Source organism: Sorghum bicolor, chromosome 3 (assembly GCF_000003195.3).
Source record: "Sorghum bicolor cultivar BTx623 chromosome 3, Sorghum_bicolor_NCBIv3, whole genome shotgun sequence".
NCBI lineage: Eukaryota > Viridiplantae > Streptophyta > Magnoliopsida > Poales > Poaceae > Sorghum > Sorghum bicolor.
In genome coordinates, this window is record NC_012872.2 from 7,855,522 (window position 1) to 7,876,287 (window position 20,766).

Consider the following 20,766-nt stretch of genomic DNA (forward strand, 5'->3'; position numbering starts at 1 on the left):
GAATTTTGGGGTGAACTAAACAAGGCCTAAAATGTTTAGCCGCTGGTCTGATCCAGCCGTGATGTGCGCTCCTGGTTTTTCAGCCTAAGGCCTTGTTCATAGTGACACTGATTTTGCTGTGCTTCTCCAGATAGAACTTGGGCACAAGAACGGACATGGAGCCGTCCCTTCCCGTCCCGTGGTATCCCATCGGCGAGCGTCGTGCGCTTGGCACTTGTAATTCCGAAGACTGTATATGGGACGAGTTGTTCTCCGTCTCCGAGTAGTTCAACGACACATCACACTGGAATTTCGTCTCGTCGTCGCCTCCTGCTGTGTTTCTTGTGCCAAATCACGGCGTATCGCGATCTTTCCTTTCTTCCGATCCCCCGCCCGGGCTGCCATGGCAACGAGAGACCAGTGCTTTCCTTTTTCCTCATCACCACATCACGCCATGGGGCAGGGGCAGGGACAGGCGCCTTCCTTTTTCCTCGCTACCAGGCACCAGATCACGCCGTGGTCGCCTGCCTGCCTTCAGTTCCATCGCCACAAAAGGGAAAGCCACGGCTTGCCTTGGCACCTGGCCTCCTCCTCCATCACAGCAGATGGTGCCCTCGCGGCCGCGCGCCGACGGCGACGGCAACGCACGCCTGGACGCCAAATCACTACTAGCTAGGGGCCTAGCAATGGATCTGGACGCGTTTGAGTGCCCCATCTGCCTCTCCCTGTTCCAAGGATCCATCTTCCAGGCAAGCATGCAAGCAAGCAGCTCATCACATCTTCCATCCATCCTTCCTTCCTTTCATTCACTTTGCAAAAACTAATCATTCGTCCTGCATCTGCTCTGCTGCTGTTGGCCATCGATCAGTGCAAGAACGGGCACGTCGTGTGCGACGCCTGCAGCGTCCGCATCCACGGGACCTGCCCGTCCTGCCGCGAGCCCGTCGTCGGCGACATCCGGTGTCGGGCGCTGGAGAACGCCATCGCCGGCATGGCCCTCCCCTGCGCGTTCAGCAGCCACGGGTGCACGCGGCTGCTCAAGCACGGCGAGAGGCGGCACCACGAGGCGTCCCTCTGCCTGCACGCGCCGTTCGCGTGCCCGCTCCAGGGGTGCGCCTACTCCGGGCAGCTCCTCTACGACCACATCCACGACGCGCACGCCTTCTTCCTCGACTGCGTTGTCCTCTGCTTCGCCGTCGCCGGGTCCGCGTGGCGGGTGTCGCTGCGCCGGAGCACGCCGTTCATGGTGCTCCTAGACGCGGTAGACCGGCGCGTGTTCCTGCTGCTCAACGGCGGGGACGTCCGCTCCGGCCGGTCACTGTCGGTGGTCTGTCTCGGCCCGCGCCCCATGGCCGACCAGTTGCTGGAGTACAAGCTCGAGGTGGGCGGCGGCGCCGGTGGCCAACCCGGTGTGCTCTCGCTGTCTGCATGCTCCATGCCCTGCATGCGCAGCTGGGCGGGGCAACAACACACTCCTGACGGGTTCCTGTTCGTGCCGGACGCGTACTGGACCTCCTTAGACTCCGTCGTCATCGTCAACGTCCATGTGCAGAAGTCGACGGTTAACAATGCTGACAGAAGTCCTAGTACATTCGTTGCGTTGTTGGTGCTGGCAGTTTTTGTTTTCTCCACAATGGCTGTCATGTTGGCATTGGCATGGAAGACGAGCGCGAGCGCTACTCCCTCTGTCCCAGTCCCAGATAAGTCATTATGGGATACGACATATCAAATTTTCTTAACTTTCACTAAGTTTGTAGAAAATGCATGCAACATTTATAAATTCAAATAAGTTTATTATGAAAGTATATTTAATGATCTATCGATGACACTAATTATGTATTATAAATATCAATATTCTTTTATGTAGTTTTTCTGCAGCGAAGTGGATGGATTGCCGCTTCAATTTATGTGTCAATGTCGCCTTGTTCAGCTTTTTAGGTCTGTTTGCCTGTTCTTCGTCTTATGTTCATGGTCTCATGGTCATGGCTGCTTTTGCTGTGATCTCATTTGTTTGCAGCAGCATGTGTTCAGCTTGAGGTCTGTTTGCAGCAGCATGTGTTCTTATTCTTTGCCACTCGTCACTCGTATGGCTGGAGATTCCGAGCTATATATAGTGGGTTTCCGGGTTACGTTCCCTGCATACCCATATGTCATGTATTGGAATTGCAGGGGTTTCTTGAGAAATTGGTGCGTTCTGAAGTTCTAGTTAATTAGATTCGTAGTTACTCCTACATTGATCTGGGATCTGTATAGGCGACCTACCCATTTGCAAACTAGAGCAGATCATGGTATCCATGAATCAAGCGACTAATGATTTTCCTCCGTTTGCTCAACGTTTGTAATGTCCATCCAAACCTAGAAATCCCGAAGGTCACTAGCTAGCTAGACACCGGATGATTCTAAAAACTGCAAATCATAGTGCCTTGTTGACACCAATTCAGGTCATACACAGATAGGAGCTAGATCGTTACACAATCTTGCACGTAGCGGAGGAACGTTCCAACATCGAGGCCAACCAACATGTTGACAAGGTCAATACGATGCTCGTTCTTAGCTTGAAAAACCAACGAACGCCTCCTAAGAAGACCCTTAGGGGAGACGCACAACAGGGTTATTCTAAGATCACCCAACACCTAGAACATCGATAAATCTTGTTGAGTGACATGTCAGATTGAGGTGATTGGAAAAGCTAGGGTTTGAAAATAAAAAGTAAGATGAATTTGTTTTTAACGATTGGATAGATGGATCTCTCAATCATGACGATCCTCTCGTATAAATAGAGAGGGTGGTCTTATACTCTTATCCTAGTAGAAAACTTATTTCACACATAAATTAGAAGTCCCCTACGAGATCGATCAAACTTTATGAGCCAGACCGGCTTTTTTCCCCCTAAAAACTCACAAAATTGTCCAATTTGATCTAAATGTGATCCTTTTCATTCCATTACGATTTTCAATCCATTTTAAATTTATTCGGTCATATTTTTTGGTTGTCAACATATGTTCCCTTCTTTTTAAGTGAAGCATATCTCACTCCTAAAAAGATCTAACAGGAGACGGCAACACCACTTCAACGTGCCTCTAAGCTTCCGCGTCCCGCTCCCGCTCCAGCGAGCTGTGCCGACAGGTGGGCCCCACGCGCCACATCTCACACGCAACGTATGTACGTAAGTTTTCTTTTCTCTTTTTTTTTTTCTTGTTTTCTTTTCTCTTTCTATTTTCTTTTTTCTTATTCTTCTCATGTACGTAAGTTTTCTTATTTTTTTCAGCTTTATTCTTCTTTTTTTATATTTTTTTATTTCCTTCTTTTTTTCTTTCTCTTTTCCTTTCTTTTCCTCTCTTTTTTCTTTCCATGCTTCATTTTTTCCGTTTATTTTATTTATTATTATTATTTTTATTTTGTATATTTCTTTTATTTCCTTTATTTCTTTCATTTCCTTTTCTTATTATTTTGTATTTCCTTTTGTTAATTTATTTTAATTTTTTTTGTTTCATGTGATTTTTTTATTTTCTTTCCAACTTTTATATCTTTATTTGTCTTATTTTATTTTTGCTCGTACTTTAATTATTTATTTGTATTTATATTTTTTGTTTATTTTTATTTTTAAATTATTCCCTTCATTTTTTATATATCTTTTGTGATTTTACTATAATTAATTAATTGTTTGTCTTATTTCATCTTTTATATTTTATTATTTTTCCTTTTTCTTTCTTTACCCTTTTTATCTCTGTCTTTATGTATTTTATAGTTATTTTTATTTTATGTTTTATATTACTTAATTATTTATTTATTAAATGTTTATTTTTAAAATTTTGTATTTTATGAGATGTTATGTTCATATACTATACATGATGATGTTTTATGGTGTTCTTTTGCGATGTTCGTGTAATATACAGATGATCGATGTTCTATGATTTATTTAGTGATGTCCGCGTAATATATACAATGTTCTATACAATGTTCTCTAATTTATTTAGCGATGTTACAACACTGACTGACAATAGGGAACTCGCAGTTATTGACTCATCAATGATAGTATTGCATCACCCACTTTCTTCACCCAAACACGTTGAACTATTTCACACAATTCCAATTCATTTCAGAAGGTCTCAATAAGTTTCAGCAAACGGCACTTAGCACATAGCCCAGCTACGGAAACAACACGCAAAGCAAATGTTACAGACCTTCTCGACAGTGAAGATGGTAGCGTGGGTGAGCGAGCGGGTGCCCGGGCCAAACTCGAGCACGACGTCTCCAGCGCGGTGGGCGTTGACGAGGCGCGGTGAATCACCGGGGTGGGCCAGGGCAGGCGGCGGCCAAGAAAAAATAAAAAAAGTACATATTGATAATACATATGGCGAATTAATGATTTTTTTAAAAATTATACTTTTTTATTTGCAAGTGGATCAGAATAGTATGTTAGTCTATATATTTTGACTCGGCATAATTTTTTATATTATTATGCATTGAAATTTTACTCCCATAGCAACGCACGGGCATATGCTAGTGCGAGTTGAAAACACATGATAACCATAGCAACGATGTTGAGGTCATCGACTTTTTTTTTGTCTAAAGACGATGTACACACTGGTCATATTGTTCTAAGGGTGATGTGTGTATATCGGCCGTTTTTCAGGCAACTCATCTCCAAGGGCTTTGCAAACAAACTTTGCATTGCCCTATTTGCCAAAAAGAGTAGAAAATACCCCTCCAATGGTTTTGCAAATAAGGTTTGCAATTTGGTTAACTTTGCAAATAGAGGTTGAGGCTTTGCATATATGCAAATCTTCCCACCACTTTGCATCTACAATTTCGGTCTTTCACGTCGGACTCCGTCCCCCCGGCCCCCCACCCCGCGCAATTTCTCTACGTCCGTCCGGCCTCCCTGCCACGCGCGCCCGCCCTCCCTACCGCGCGCGCCCGCCCTCCAGCTGCCGCGCGTGCCCGCCGTCCCTCCAGCTGCCGCGGTGACCTGGCCTGGGCGGCGACCGGCACGCACGACGTACGTCAAAATGGCGCGAAGGGAAAAAAACGCGCGGGCGCGATCGGTGAAAAAAAATTCAGGGGTGGGGTTCACACTTTGGGTTTGCCAAGTCTAAATGCAAAGTTCCTTGGAGTTGGACTATTTTTAGACTTTGCAAATGAGTTTAGGACTTTGCAAACAACACCAAATGCAAAATTCATTTGCAAAGTCCGTTTGAGATGCTAGGCTTCTTGCTTGATATTTTTTACAATGAGCACGCTGAAGCTTATACCATTGTGTCTTAGTCACACCAGAAGGGCATCACCTCGATTGAAAGTATTTGGACTCTAACTTGCTTTGCATAGTGGATTGAGATTGATTCCCACTGACAATCGGCTTTTGGTCTCTTCAATCGGTACCTCCGTGGAGTCAATCACAAGGGAGATACATTACATGTAGATTGCATCTCCTCTTGCCGATTCTTGTGAATCTAACTTTGAGGGAAGAGCTAAGGAATTGATTTAGCTTGTGCTGACCAAACAAACTCAACAATAGAAGAATCTTTACTTTGGTCAGGCCCCACCACCGCCACGATGTCATGCAGCCTCGATCACCTTCTTGCACGGAATCTGATTTTCAAATTCGTATTGATATTTGTTCCTTGCCTCCTTCAAAATTTCAAACCCTTTACGGTTTAGGGTTTAGCCTTAGGCATTGTTGGTTTGGGCTGGGAGTGGTCGGGTTGGCCCAGCCCAACGTGGAAACATTCGCGATTCCATTATATTCTCCTCTACTCCCGCCGACTCCTACGACTACGACGAGGAATCCCGAGGGTACGGCCGCACCGCAGCAGCTGCAGCTCCGACCCGGACGCAACTAACGGCGAGTCGGCGCTCTCTCGCCTCCAGGTTCCTCTACCATCGCAGCCGCCTCCTCGCCGGTAACGCACTGCACTGCACTCCTTTTCCTCCCCTGCTCTCAGTCCTAGCTAGGGTTCCTGGGTACGGTCCGCATTCTTGATTCCGCCATAGGCCGCGCTGTTGGGTTCTTGGGTGCGATCGAGGACCCGGCCCCGCTGTTGGCAAGCCGCAAGCGCTAGGACGTGTGAGTGAATCTGCTGCGCGAGCACATGAATGAATGAAGCGCCGCTCCGGAGCTTGCGGGTACCCTCTAGAACGACGCTCTTCTTAATCAGTGGCATGAGAATCGCGGTTTGAGTGAAAACCCCCTAAGGCTTCGTTCGTTTAGTGGGGATTGAGGGCTGGAAATAATCCAGTTGATCATTGGTACTATAAGCCCTCTAGAACGATGCTCTTCTTATCGCGGTTTGGAATGAAAACCCCTTATTTTGTGGAACTTTTCTGATCGATTTCAGTGAAACCCATTAAAATCCAGACAGTTATCTCACGTGTCCCAGTGGAACTTTGCGTTAGTAAGTCTGAAACATGTAGTTCCGCAGATAGTAAATCTATCTCGTGCCTCCCAGTAAGCAGATAGCAAAACTTTGCTTTTCCGGCAAGAATGTCAGGCCTTGTTTAGTTCACCCTAAAAACTAAAATTTTTCAAGATTCTCCGTTACATTAATTGAATCTTGCGGCACATGCATGAAGTCTATATCTATATCTATATCTATATCAGCCAACTTTTTGGTCTTATTTTTTTGGTCTGGCTCCACATCGGGTACTCACCGTACATAAGGAGGTGCCTTCGTCAACGTCGATCTGCCGTGACTTGTTTGGCCTGTAGTTTATCTCCTTTTAAAAGTATATTGTGATTGCATATTATGTTGTTCCAAAGGTTTTTTCTATCTTGCTAATTGCAACTGCCAGAAAATGCAATTTGCTACTGAATTAGTGAATTTACGTGCAATTGTTATCATTGTAGTGCTCTGTATACACGAATTGATCCTTGGGATCTTAGTCCATACTAAATGTAACAGTGGTTCAGTTTTTCCTGCATTTTCCATATTAGATCATTGGCGCATTAGGTAATTTTAGTTTTGGCACCAACAAAAGAACAATATTGTGAATAAGTAGCAGCAGCTTTAGTTCAACTGTGAAATCTGAGGAGGTAATAAGCTCTGTTTTGTGTAAGAAGTTAAAAGAATCTTTTTTTTAACTGCAAGCAAAGAAATTATGAAATGGTGTTGCACGGGATTCACCATTGAGAAGATTTAGTTTTTTCAACTGCAAACTAACCATGACCAATCTGGTTTGCTGAAGCTCTAAAATAATCGTTAGTATGCATATGTGTAGAGATGAAAACGGATCGGATACAGACGGATATCATCAATATCATATTTGTTTTCGTATTTCTGGTCGAATTCGGATTCGAATACGGATAATGTCAACTATGTCGGATAAGATATGATTGGATGTCGACATCATAAATATACGATTTAAGTACTCGGATACGGATACGGTATCGGATGTTGAACATTCGGACTCGGATACGGATACGGTATCGGATGTTGAACATTCGGACTCGGATACGGATTGATCTGAATCCCTCTAAACGAATTCGGTCTCGAATACGGTCGAAAAATATCCGTACCGTTTTCATCCCTACATATGTGTCATGAGGCGCAAGAAGGCTGCAAGAGCTGTAGACATGAGGCACAGCAGGGACATGGCTAGATGCCATGGCAGTGCCTGGTTATTTAAAAAAGGATTTTAGATATCCTTAGTTTGTTACCTAGTTCAATTAGGCTTAAGATTTACTAGGATATCTTAGCTACTTGTCTCTATATACGGCCTGATAGTAAACAGCAGTTCTTCGGAAAAGAAATCAATCTATTCTCTTTGTGTCTTCCTGTCTCTTGCGCTCCCATTGGTCATTACTACCTATTCCTGCAGACAAGAGTTCATGGTCACGTGAAGATTATACAACCCACCACCTCTGCCATCACAATATGTCTGAGCAGTTCATGTTTATTCTACTATATTACGCAACTTTAAATGTATTTTTTCTTGGCAATTTATTAAAAAAAAAGCTGCATAACACCCTTGGAGTTCCAGATTAACTGATAGTAAGTTTATTGATGAAATTTTAATTGTTGGCACATGGACATATATACTCTTGAAGAAGTTTATGCAATGGTTTAATAAGAGATGAGATCGCATAAAAAAAGGTGGGAGTAAAGCTCTTCCAGACCTGTTGTCATGTGTGGAAGATCCTATGCAACATGTCGGAAGAAGGAAACAGTTGCCGCGGGCGACTTTCCACAGAGCACGTAGGCGTGCACGTCGCGCAGTTGGATGCACTGCAGTGACCACACACAGGGGCCACGATCTGAATCTAGCTAGAGTTAGTCTTAATAGTTGCTAATTTGTGGCTTTTGTTAGTTTGGATTTGGATTTTTAAGATGTGTTCTGTAAACATTGTGCTCTCACATTAAGTAATAGATCGGTTTCTCCTTTCCTTGCGTTTCCTTCCTGTCTCAAGATCGCGGCCGCCATCCCTGCATCCGTGTGGTTGAGAGCTCAGGGGCGTAGGGATTAGGTAGCCACCGCTGCCAGTACATCTATCTGTCTACTTTTCATTGTTCTACTTTTTGTTGTGTAACATATAAAGCATTTCTTGCAGACACGGGTTTCAGTACAACTAGTTCTTGCATGTTTGTGAAGTTGTTTTAAGACGTACTATTCTTTTGAAACTTGCAATATTTCGTAACCTCATTGTCTAGATCAATGTTCTCGTAATGTTCAGTTCATTGTCTAGGTCCATATTCTCACGACTGTGCTTTTATAGGTGGTGTGTGTTCATCAGGACTGTGCTTTTAACTTTGTGCCATTGTTTTCACTTCCATCAGGCACCACCGGAGCTAGGAGCAGCGAAAAAAAAAGCAATGGATATGGACGCGTTTGAGTGCCCCATCTGCCTCTCCCTATTCGAAGGATCGATCTTCCAGGCAAGCAACTGACATCTTTCAGCCTTTCTTTCATTCACTTTGCAAAATCAAACTGCGTGCACTTGCCGCTGCAGTGGTGAATCTGACTGTTCATTCCTCGTGGCGTTTGTTGTTGGCCAGTGCAAGAACGGGCACGCCGTGTGCGATGCCTGCCGCGTTCGCATCCACGGGACTTGCCCGTCCTGCCGTGAGCCCGTCGTCGGCGACATCCGGTGCCGGGCGCTGGAGAACGCCATCGCTGGCATGGTCCTCCCCTGCTCGTTTAGCAGCCACGGGTGCACGCAGTTGCTCAAGCACACCGAGAGGCGGCACCACGAGGCGTTCCTCTGCCAGCACGCCCCGTTCGCGTGCCCGCTCCATGGGTGCACCTACTCCGGGCTGCTCCTCTACGACCACATCCAGGACGCGCACACCTTATGCGTCGACTACGATGTCCGCTTCATCGGGTCCGGGTGGCAGGTGTCGCTGCGCCGGAGCACGCCGTTCAAGGTGCTCCTGGACCCGTTGGACCGCCGCGTGTTCCTGCTACTCAATGGCAGGGGCATTCGCTCCGGCCGGTCGCTGTCAGTGGTCTGCCTCGGCCCGCGTCCCCCGGCCAACCAGTTGCTCGAGTACAAGCTGGAGGTGGGCGGCGACGGTGAACCCGGCGCGCTCTCGCTGTCGGCATCAGGCTCCGTGACCTGCATGCGCAGCTGGGCGGGGCAACACCCTACCGACGGGTTCCTGTTTGTGCCGAACGCGTGCTGGGACCCCATGGTCTGCGTCATCGTCAACGTCCGTGTCCAGAGGTCGTCGGCGGCCGCCAATGCCCTAGGTAGTCTAATTTGTTTAGTACGTTGCTTTAAGTTTTCGGTGTTAGTTTTAGTTATCTACGTGATGGCTATTGTGTTGACATGGAAGCTAGATCGACTAGGCCGTGTTTAGTTCTCAAAAGGGAAAAAATTTCGTTACACTGTAGCACTTTCGTTTAGAGTTGGAGATCTGAATGATATTGTTGTGCAAGTTTAGAGACCGTTCAGAAATTTTACTCTAATATCAACATCGACCGAAAAACCCATTGATTTCATCAGTTACTTGAAACCTACAAGGCATCATATGCGATAAAACTATCTTACTATATTACACTTAATTGGAGTCTAGGCACTGGTCCTGTCATGGTGTGCCAACCAAAAAAGAAAAAAATAGCGAAAAGGGCAAATATCTAACTACTGATCGATGTGGGAGACTAGGAGTGGTGTCGCTCACGCTGCGTTAGGTGAGGATGTGTGACACTAATGATACACTTTGACTGCAGGTACCAGCGGGTATGGATCCTCTGAGTAGGACTTGGCCGGGGACTAGAGGGCATGGCTGACACGCTGTCGTCTCTAGGGACGATGACCCCATGCTCCATGAGTTCCTACACCGCTAGGCGATCGCTGTCCCCTAGCCCCAAACTTCGCCCCAGATGGACTCTGGCTCGCTAGCCTATGTCCTAGTCTTCGGTCTCTGGTCTACTGGTGCCTCTAGCCATCCCAAGGCTCATCAACCCAAGGTGAACCGTAGATCACCCTTGAGCCAGCTATACAGCTCGCACATCAGATGAGGCCAAACTAGCTAAGGGCCCATTCGATTAAGCTTACAGGGGCCTGTCCGCGCTGGCTGCTCGTTCCGCGTAGCTTGTTTCGGCCTGTTGCAGTTTCTGTTTCAATGTAGTTTCTTCTAGCTTCGAGGGGTGAGGAGAGTGGTCGCTTTGGGCTGGTAACCTGGGTTACCTAGTCCTCCTTTGTGTGTTCTAAAAACTCTTCCTGCTTAATGAAATACGCGCCAAGGCGTGCTCTAAAAAAAAAAGCTAAAACTTGGCCAGAAAAAGTTGTCATATATAGTATAAAAACAGTTAACTAAAAAGTTGTCATATATAGTATAAATAACTTTTTTTTTAATAATGAAAAATTCTAGTTTCAGTCTTCTTTTAGGAAGAAACATCAGTCTAACAGCACACCCATAATTAAATTACAGGTTCAGAACTGAAGCTCAAGGAGGTAAACGAAGGACCATCTATGCAATGCAAAGAACTCTATGGCCATCGATTCTAGTAGCTCGCAAGTATCAAAAATCCATTCCTTACCATCATCGGAGCGCTGCAATAGAGTCCAAAACCATAACCAGTATGTTCTCCTGAAAAGAATAATTAATAGGTTGATTGTGCTGAGAATTAAATCTTGAACAAACACCTAAGATAAAATGTTAACAGACACACGGACAAAAGACGGAGAAAAGGTCAAGGTAAAATTACTCATAAAAGAGAGAACATTTTAAAAAAATTCATGTCGCTACCGTTGCAACGCGTGAGCAATCACCTGTGTTGCTAAAATGTTTGATGATGCCATGGACAACCGGGATCGCAACTGGAATAATACTAATACCGGCAAACACTAGTCCGGCGAGCAAATTTCGGCCAATGCTGCCTCGGTTTATTCCACCTTGCTCTGGGTCAGGGCCGGTCACGGCCTTGACCTCGGCGTGCGGCCGGCATGTCTTCTCGTGCTCTTCCTTGCCGTGGTACGGCATCATGGCGGCGCACCCGCGCCCGGCGTTGGCGCACGGGACCCGGACGGACTCCACGATGTGCTCCACCGCGAAGCAGCGGCTGAAGCCGGTGGCGCCGCCGCACATGTGACAGCTCCTGCCGGCGAGCTTGGCACGGCAAGCTGAGCATACCACATGCCCAACTGCACACTGCAATATGTACATGGGATGAATAATATACAACGCTTGTATCTGTTCTAGTTTCTAGTTTCCACGAGGAATAATGGAACTCTCAATTAGGAAAAGGGAACAACCTGAAACACCGGAGGCTTTAGAGGATGGTAGCAGATGGTGCAGTCCAAAACCTCCAGTTCAATCTCGACGGCGGTGGGCGCCGTCACCGACCTGGTTGCCCTGTTTCTGCTGCTACTGTCGTCTTCCTCCTGCAGCCGTCGTCGTTGTACCTCCTCCTTGGACTCGATCTTGGTCTCCATATATACGTGTCTGATTTCTGATAAAATTAAGAGAACTAATAATATCGCCAAAGTATTCATTACACACTGATGCATTTGAGTGACAGAGTACATAATTTATGGAGTATGGACTGCACCCGATCGGTCTATCTATTAGCTGGAGGAGATAGAATATATAATCAACTGGAGAACGAGATAGAATCTACTACATCAGCGCAGAAGGCTAACGCGTGCAACGGTGCCAGATGCAGGCGCCACCACCGCGGCCCCTGTCCCTCCGCGCTCCGGCCGGACTTGCGTACCTCCAGTGGCGGTGCGGCGGCGCCGTGGACGGTGGCTGAATTGAAGCAACTCCGCTCCGAGCCTCCGACGGCTGCCGAAGACGAAACGACGGAGTTCCTCCAACTTTCCGACTTCCCGTACACAACATAAATGATAACTCTGGTAGTCGGTCTATTCTATTGGGCTAAAAACCGTGGGGCATTTTTCCATCGCACGGGCCACACTTCCATGGGCACGGGCGTCCTTCTGGCCTATATACTAGAGTACTCTTTACGTCTAAAATAAATAATATATGTCTTGTATTTTGATAAATCAGTTAAACTGAAATTTAACTAAATATATGAAAATACTAATATTCGTAATACTTATTAAAATACTAATAAACAAGTATTATTAGGCTATTAATGCTAAATATTATTATAACACTGATAATATTATTTTTATAAATTTAGTTAAATTTCAAATTAGTTGATTACTCGAAATGCAAGATTTTTGCTTACTCCCTACTTTGAAACAAAAGTAGTACTACATAATGAACAAATTCAATCATCTTGCTGGTTACAGAGGCGGTTTCTATTTTCTAAAAATAATAAAAATCTGATATACATTTTAAAAAAATATAAATAAAATATTATCTACATGTTTATGATCTACTAGCAAATATGTCCGTACATTGTAACTCTGGTAGTGGGTCTAGTGGGCTAAGTAGTAAAAATTGTGGGGCCTGTTCCATCGCACGAGCCACATTTCCATGTGCACGGGCCTCCTTCTGGCCTATACTAGAGTACTCCCCCGTCCATAATAAATGCACATCATATTTCTGAGAAGTCAAATCTTTTTAAGTTTAAGCAAATATATACAAAAATATACTAATATTTATTCTATGTAATATGTATCACTAAATTGAACATAAAATATATTTTCATAATATATACTCCTCATCCACAAATAAATACACGTCTTGCTAAATAATGCTAAATGTAACACTGATAATATTACTAATATTCATAATAGTTATTAAAATACTAATAAATAAGTATTATTAGGCTAATAATGCTAAATATTATTATAACACTGATAATATTACTTTTACAAATTTAGGTAAACTTTAAATTAGTTGACAACCGAAAATGCAAGATGTATGCTTACTCCTACTTTGAAACAAAAGGAGTACTACATAATGAACAAATTCAATCATCTTGCTGGTGACAAAGACGGTTTTCTATTTTCTAAAAATAATAAAAATCTGATTTACATTTAAAACATCATAAATAAAAACTGTCTATAACTAATTTATTTATGTTCCTATTGCTTTACTGGTCATACTTGTGCTCATTATTTATTGCAAGCAAATAAGATCCAAATAAGTCTAAATAGAGTACCCAATATATTGCTAATATTTTTAGATGAAAGTTGATACTATTTCATATATTTTTTTTCTAATTAAAAATAAAATAACTAAGATTTTCTAGAGATCAAACCATTAATTTTATTATTTTTAGATTAGAAAATAGAAAACCACTTTTGAAACTATAATCCCATGATTAAGTTTGTTCGGTTTAGAAAGTTAGAGGTTGTTTGTTACTCAGTTTGGAGTTTGAAGGCTGAAAATTAGACTAATGTTGAACTTGGAAGTTGAAAAGGTACTTTAGAGCATCTCCAACAGTTGGCCATTTGGGTTATGCATTCTAGTAATTTGCCAAAAACTATAAAAATTGCTCTCCAACAGTTGGCCATTTGATTATGCATTTTGCCAAACTTGGCATTTGATGGACCAAACTAGGCATTTTTGCATAGGCTCTTTGGTTTGGCAAATTTAGAATCCCGGGAATCCAGGACTTCTTGTCCACGCTCGGTCGCCTCCTTCCCCCTCCCGGCCGCGACTCTTTTTTTTTCCGCCCGCGCGTGACTATTTCCTTTTCTTCGCGTCCTTTTCATCGCGACTATTTCCTTTTCTTCGCGTCCTTTTCATCGGCCGAGACGACGAGACGACGGGGCGATGCGCCTTCGGCCGAGACGACGGTACGACGAGACGACAGGGCGAGACGACGGAGCGCCGCCGCGATGTACACCGGCGATCGATGGCAATCTCCGATGAAATCCTCGATGGAATTGGCGGCAGAATTTCCCGCGCGCGCGAAGGATAGGAATCGCGGCAAGAGCGCGAAAAAAGGAATATCCCGATGGATCCACAATTTAGGAGAATGGCAACTCAAAAAATGGCCAACTGTTGGAGATCTCCTCTTTTTCCGTTTGGCAAATGGTTCTTAGACTTGGCATTTTCCAATAAATGGCAAAGTACAAATGGCCAACTGTTGGAGATGCTCTATACCCTTATAAAACGATACTTTGATGCCTCGCCGCAAGTTCTTCCACCTTTACTGCAGGCTTGCAGCTATGGCCGCAGCACTAAAATTTTGGTACTTAAACTTGTGCAGCCACAGGCTGCAGCTGAAAAGTAATCTCTCAATTTTAAATTACAAGCCGTCTTAACTTTTCTAGATACATTGTTTTTGTTATGCGCTTAGATACATATACTATATTTAGATATAAAGTAAAAGTAATGTTGCAAAAAAAAACTAAAACATGTCTTGTTATTTGCAATGGAGGAAATAAAAACTAACAGGCTAAGACTTTTCTAAGAATGGAACAAAGATATATACCCATACCTTGCTTCAAAGTTGCAGCAAAGATTTACAGCAATAAAATCTCAATAATTCCCAAGACCACAAGAGAAAGACGAGAAACGATCTCATCATTCCAAACACACAACCTAAATTGTGTAGCTCCAAATAGGACGGTGGCTTCTGGCCCTGTTTTTTTTGGATCTCTACAGTTTAAAAAAAATCTGGTTTTAAAAATTCAGTGGAATCCAAATAGGCTAATTTTTGCTAGTTTCTTGCACTGGCGGAGCCACCGCCCGGCCACCCCGGGCGGTCGGCCGGGCTCCTCGCCAAATTGTAAAAGAAATCTTTTTTATATTTATATAAAATTCTATGATTTTATAGTTAAATATTATTGCTTAATGAGAATTGCCCGGGCTTCTGAAATCTTCTGGCTTCGCCACTTTCTTGTGTTCAGTTTTTGTCGGATTCTTAAAAACCAAGAAGCTAGCCAATTTTGCTAGTTTTTGTGACCCTGTAAGTAATAAATGAAGCCAGGTTTTTAAAAACTAGGGGATCAAACACGTCACTAGTTTTTGCTCACAATCTAGATTTCAGAAAACTAGAGGCAAAAACTGCTTTTTAAAAATCTAAAACTCATACAAACAGGCCCTATATTGACTGAACCATCGATCAACTATGTGCAAATCCCTCGATGGCATCACGTTTCCCGCCTTGTCTTTAAGAACACCGGGGCAATGGCATTTTTTTTATGGTGACTCTGAGCAAGCTACCCCTGCCTAGCTGACCGCGGACAGGAAGGATCAGAGGCAACATAGAGTTTCTTAGGCCTTGTTTAGTTCGTAAAAATTTTCAAGATTCTCCGTCACATCGAATCTTTAGTCGCATGCATGGAGTATTAAATATATACGAAAATAAAAACTAATTGTAAGATGAATCTTTTGAGCCTAGTTACTTCGTGATTAGACAATATTTATCAAATAAAAACGAAAGTGCTACAGTAGCCAAAAACCAAAAATTTTGCAAACTAGTCTAGCAGAATTTTATTGGCTATTGATCAAAGAGCTATTTGTCGTCCAAAAACACCTTCATAGCTCGCACAACCGTTCAAACCGATATGCACGTTTCGGTTGAGAACGGCCTCGTTGCGCAGACATAAATAAGGATTTTTGTAGGAGTATATGGCAGCACAAAAGATAATATATATAGTACTGGCAAATGAATCAATTATCAAATTATTACACCTCCGTGTAATGGAGTGAGTGAGCAATGCAAGCCCTAGTGGAGAAAACCTAAACATTGGAAACGAATTTAATGAAATCCTCGCATGAATTAATTGGAGAAAACATTAATTCGTGTTTATTTCAAAACTGGGAATGCCTAAACACTACTGAAGGGTTCACGTAAATTGGCAGAATCATGAGATGACTACACCAGCTGTTTAGCTACGGCTAACACTGTCACCGGCGGGTGGCGGCGCCACCTTAACGATGCGCACCTCGACGGAGTCTTGCTGTGGGCCTTCTTCCCTCGGCAGCATGCTGCCCGGCACCTTGACGCTGACAGGGTTGGCGTACAGCTCCCCGTCCCTGAGCGATGTCCCCCACACCGTGGACTGCATCTGGATGCGGTGCTGCATCCCCGGCGCCGCCGGGGGCGTCTTGACCTCGTACGTGAAGTCGGCCTTGTTGGGCGCGTCGTCGGGGCGGATGTGGATCATGGACAGCACGACGGAGCCGCCGTGGTCCGCCTTGGCGCAGCAGAGGTAGAAGAGCGCGCCGTCGTCCTCGGCGCGCAGCAGGGAGCGCGACGGGCCCGGGCGGGCGCGGACGTGGAGCGGCTCGCCGTAGCGCACGCCGACGACGGCCCAGCCGTGGACCGCCGTGACGTGGCGCTCGAGCGCGTCCGTCGGCCCGCCGGGGAAGTCGCAGCGCCAGTCGACGGGGCAGAAGACCGGCGCGTAGTGGCAGGACCGCTCGTGCGCCTCCATCTTGTGACGAGGGAGGAAGGCCGGGCAGCCGTAGTCGTGGTTCCCGCACGGGAACAAGACGGATTTGAGCCAGCCGGCGACGGCGCGGCTCCGTCTGTACTCCGTCGAGCCGCACCTGATGCACCTGTCGTCGCCCGCCTCGCCATCATCCCCCTCGTTGGCGCTTTCGTGGCAGACACCGCAGGTGACGTGCCCGTCGACGCACTGCGAATCAACGAGTCGGCCATGGATTAATCGAGTCGCAAAGGGGAAGATTGCAGGCCAACTGAACACCAATCGGGAAAGAAAACAGACGGATTAATGGGTCACCTCGTAGACAGGAGAGGAGAGCAGCTCGAAGCAATAGGCGCACTTGAAAAGATCGTCGGAGCGGTCAATGCGCAAGTAGAAGTCTTCTTGGGGTGGCGGCGATACGGAGCGCTCGCCGTCGTCGTCGTCGTCGCCTGGCGACCTCGACCGGCGGCAGCACAACCTGTCCTCGCACTCTTCGCTGCGGGTTCGGCTCCGGCTCCGGCAGCTCCTGGGCGCGGCGGGTCCACGTCTGGGGCTGCGGCCGTGGCGATCTGGCTCCTCCTCGTCTCGGTCGCTGCCGGAACGCGCACGTCGACGACGTATGGGGCTAGGGCTGCGGCTCTGTCGACGACGACGTATGGGGCTAGGGCTGCGGCTCCAGCTGCGGCGCTCTACATGGTCGTCGAAGTAGCGGCACCCACGCCTACGGCTGGGGCTGCGCCTGCGCCAGCCGCCGTCCTGAGCACGGTCACGCAACGACAGGTAGGAGGGAGATCTACGATTGCGCTTCGCCTTCGCACGCCTGGACCTGTCGCCGGCGGCCGCCGCAGCCCTGCGCGACGCGACAGGATCAGGACTCCGGTCCTCGTCCTCGCTGCTGCCCCTTGTCATCTCGCAAATCGGTGTCTCGTCCGGGCCCCCGGCTGGCCGTGCAGACGCGGTCTATCTACTTGTGGAAAGATTGATACGGTTTGGACGAAAATCTCGCCGGCGCAACAGATTTTAGAGCCGGATTTCCTGGTCGATCTGGCTGGAGATAAGTACTCCTGACTTTTTTTTCTCTGGATGGAAGGTTTATATATATACCTTGGATTGGACTGTCTTCTTTAACGAGTCCTTTTCGAGGACGCAAATAATTTTAAATTTTATTCATCTAAAATTGTATCAATTTTTGTATTTTTGATTAAATTTACTATAAAAATATATCCCCTCTATATAGGATTTAGATGCCGTTTAGGACATCGACATGACGGTCTCTAAAACACAACTTTGACCTCTTATATATATATATATATATATATATATATATATATAAGAGGTCAAAGTTGTGTTTTAGAGACCGTCATGTCGATACGGCAACGCTATTCTACACCTTAGGTGTAGAACATTATTCTACACCGCAAGTTAAAACTGAGCAGAAAAAATACTGAGCAATACTGAACAACGTTCAGTATCATCCAGTCTTACACCCAAGATCACGAAATACTGAATAATACTGAAACATAGGTACTAAACAATACTGAATTTTGTTCAGTATAACACTTTGGTGTAGAATATATATAGGGAAATTCCTTTGTACACGTACATGTAGTTACTCTCATCTTCAATATATATATAGGAAAATTCCTTTATATATATAATTTTCACATTTTCAAACTCAACAATTTAAAAATTACTGATGATTTATATTCCTAATATTTGATTTAAACTTTATCTAAAACGACTCCTAAATCCTATACAGAGAGAGTATTACGTGATTATCTAATAGCATCTATTAATTATTATAAATAACTTATTAGTAGTTTTAATAGATTTAGTGGTTACATTTAAGGTTCTCTCTAAGAAAGCAGCATCTTTTCTGTCGAGTACTACCTCTGTCTATAAAAAGATGTAATTTCTAGATGTATTCTTGGTTAACGCATTTAAAGTTTAGCTAAGTTTATACATAAAATTATTAATATTTATGACAAATCTATGATACTCAATTAATATTATAAATATTGATTTTTTTATTTATGTTTTGTGAAACTCAAGATATTTTAATTTGGTATCGTAATTTGGTATCATAAATATCAATTTGTAGAAGGTTGACTTAGAGCAACTTCAAAAGCTTGGCTAAATTATAGCTAAATTTTATTGTTTAGTCATTTTTGTAGAATATAAGACTTTTAAAAAAAAGAGGTCCACAACAGCTTTGTTACTTTATAAAATCAGATAGTTAGTGTTAGTGGTTAGCTATATATGGCTACAGAAAATCAAGGAATAACTAACTTTGTATTTTATAAAACCAGATAGTATATCGGTTGGCACCTACTTTACTATGCAAATTCTAAAATAGTCTCCTAATAAAAATAGCTAAACCATTGGAGTTGCTCTTAGACGACGTGGCGAGCAATGGTATCCCATTTGGATGAACATTGTCATTTTGGATGACTCATGCATGTGGCGCGCGGTACTGTGACATACCGGTGATTAATATGCATAACCACTCTCTGATACGAGAAACAAGATCAAATTTTAATCAACCAATAGGAAATCGCGGATCAACCACAGCAAACACGTGAAATATGTATTGTAGCGACTCTCAAAACCACTAATCAAGGACTTCGATCAAGGTTTTAAATAGCGGACTAAGGTCTTGTTTAGTTCCAAAAAATTTTGGAAAAAAATGATATTGTAGCACTTTCGTTTTTATTTGACAAACATTGTCAAATCATAGAGTAACTAGACTTAAAAGATTCGTCTCGCGATTTACAGACAAACTGTGTGATTAGTTTTTATTTTCATCTCTATTTAATGCTTCATGCATACTCCCTCCATACTGAAAAAATGGACGTTTAGGACATGATTGTGATAACCAAGGAGTTATTGGGGGTATTTTTCCTTCTTTGCCCTTATTAAATAGGCTGCCGGGTGCCTATTATCCAAGAAAGATTCGTAGTTCTATTGGCTAGCAAGCGAGAGTTGGGAGGTTGGCCTTTAGGTGGTCGGTTCGATCCCTGGTGGCCACGCTATTTTTTGGCACTGAGTCGTTTGACGTTTAGCGCGCTTTTGTTGGCGCTTTTTTTTCGTTTACCTGAACTGCACGCCGCTGAGCCGTCTGTCCGTCTGCCCAGCCCCTTCGTATATAAAAGATGTGTCCATTCTTTCCTTCTCCACTTCATTTCTTTCCTTCTCCACTTCTTCTCTTTCCATAGAAGCAATGGCTAATCCATTTGATTTGAACGTTCGTTTAGAAGATAATGACGACAGGCTTCCTTATTTTTTTGATATCAATGAGCCAATGCCGGAGGATGACAACACATATGGTATTTTTTACTCTTTTTTTTTTTGCCAAAGCATCCAACCGTATCTCTCTGGTAACCCTCATTTTCTTTTTCTTTTTTGGACAGGGTTTGATTTGAACTTACCATTGGACGAGTTCGGCGCTGTTGACTTCGATTATTTTCATAACATGGCTGGTTCATCATGCTTTTTTTGTTGCTTTCTTTTATATTATGCCGTGACTATTATTACTACTATATCTAACCATACTATTCCTTTTTGCATGGATGTGTTTCCTTTTTGCACCTATAATATGCCTATTTGAATGGATCTGTTTGCTTTCTTTACATAAAATAGAACATGCTCCCGTGGCTAAGAGCTGCATGGATTTTTTTTTCTCCTTTTGCTAGAACAAGATGCCGTTCAAGTAGACCAAGTAGACCAAACGAAGCACAATTATTCTGATCGTGTTAGACAACAAGTGTACCAAACTTAGTTGATGAGAAGCAAGAATGGGAAATTAAGCAAGCAAGATACAACTATTGTTAGTAATCAATTTGGAGTTAAGATTCGAACTGTTCAGCGCATATGGAAGCAAGGTAAAAACCAACTAGCTCAAAACATACCAGTTGTGGTTCATAATCGAAAGAAAGGTAGAAGTGGCCGTAAAGCAATTCCTATTGATTTGGAAAAACTGCGGGACATTCCTCTCAAACAAAGAATGACAATTGAAGATGTGTCTAGTAGAATTGGTGTTAGCA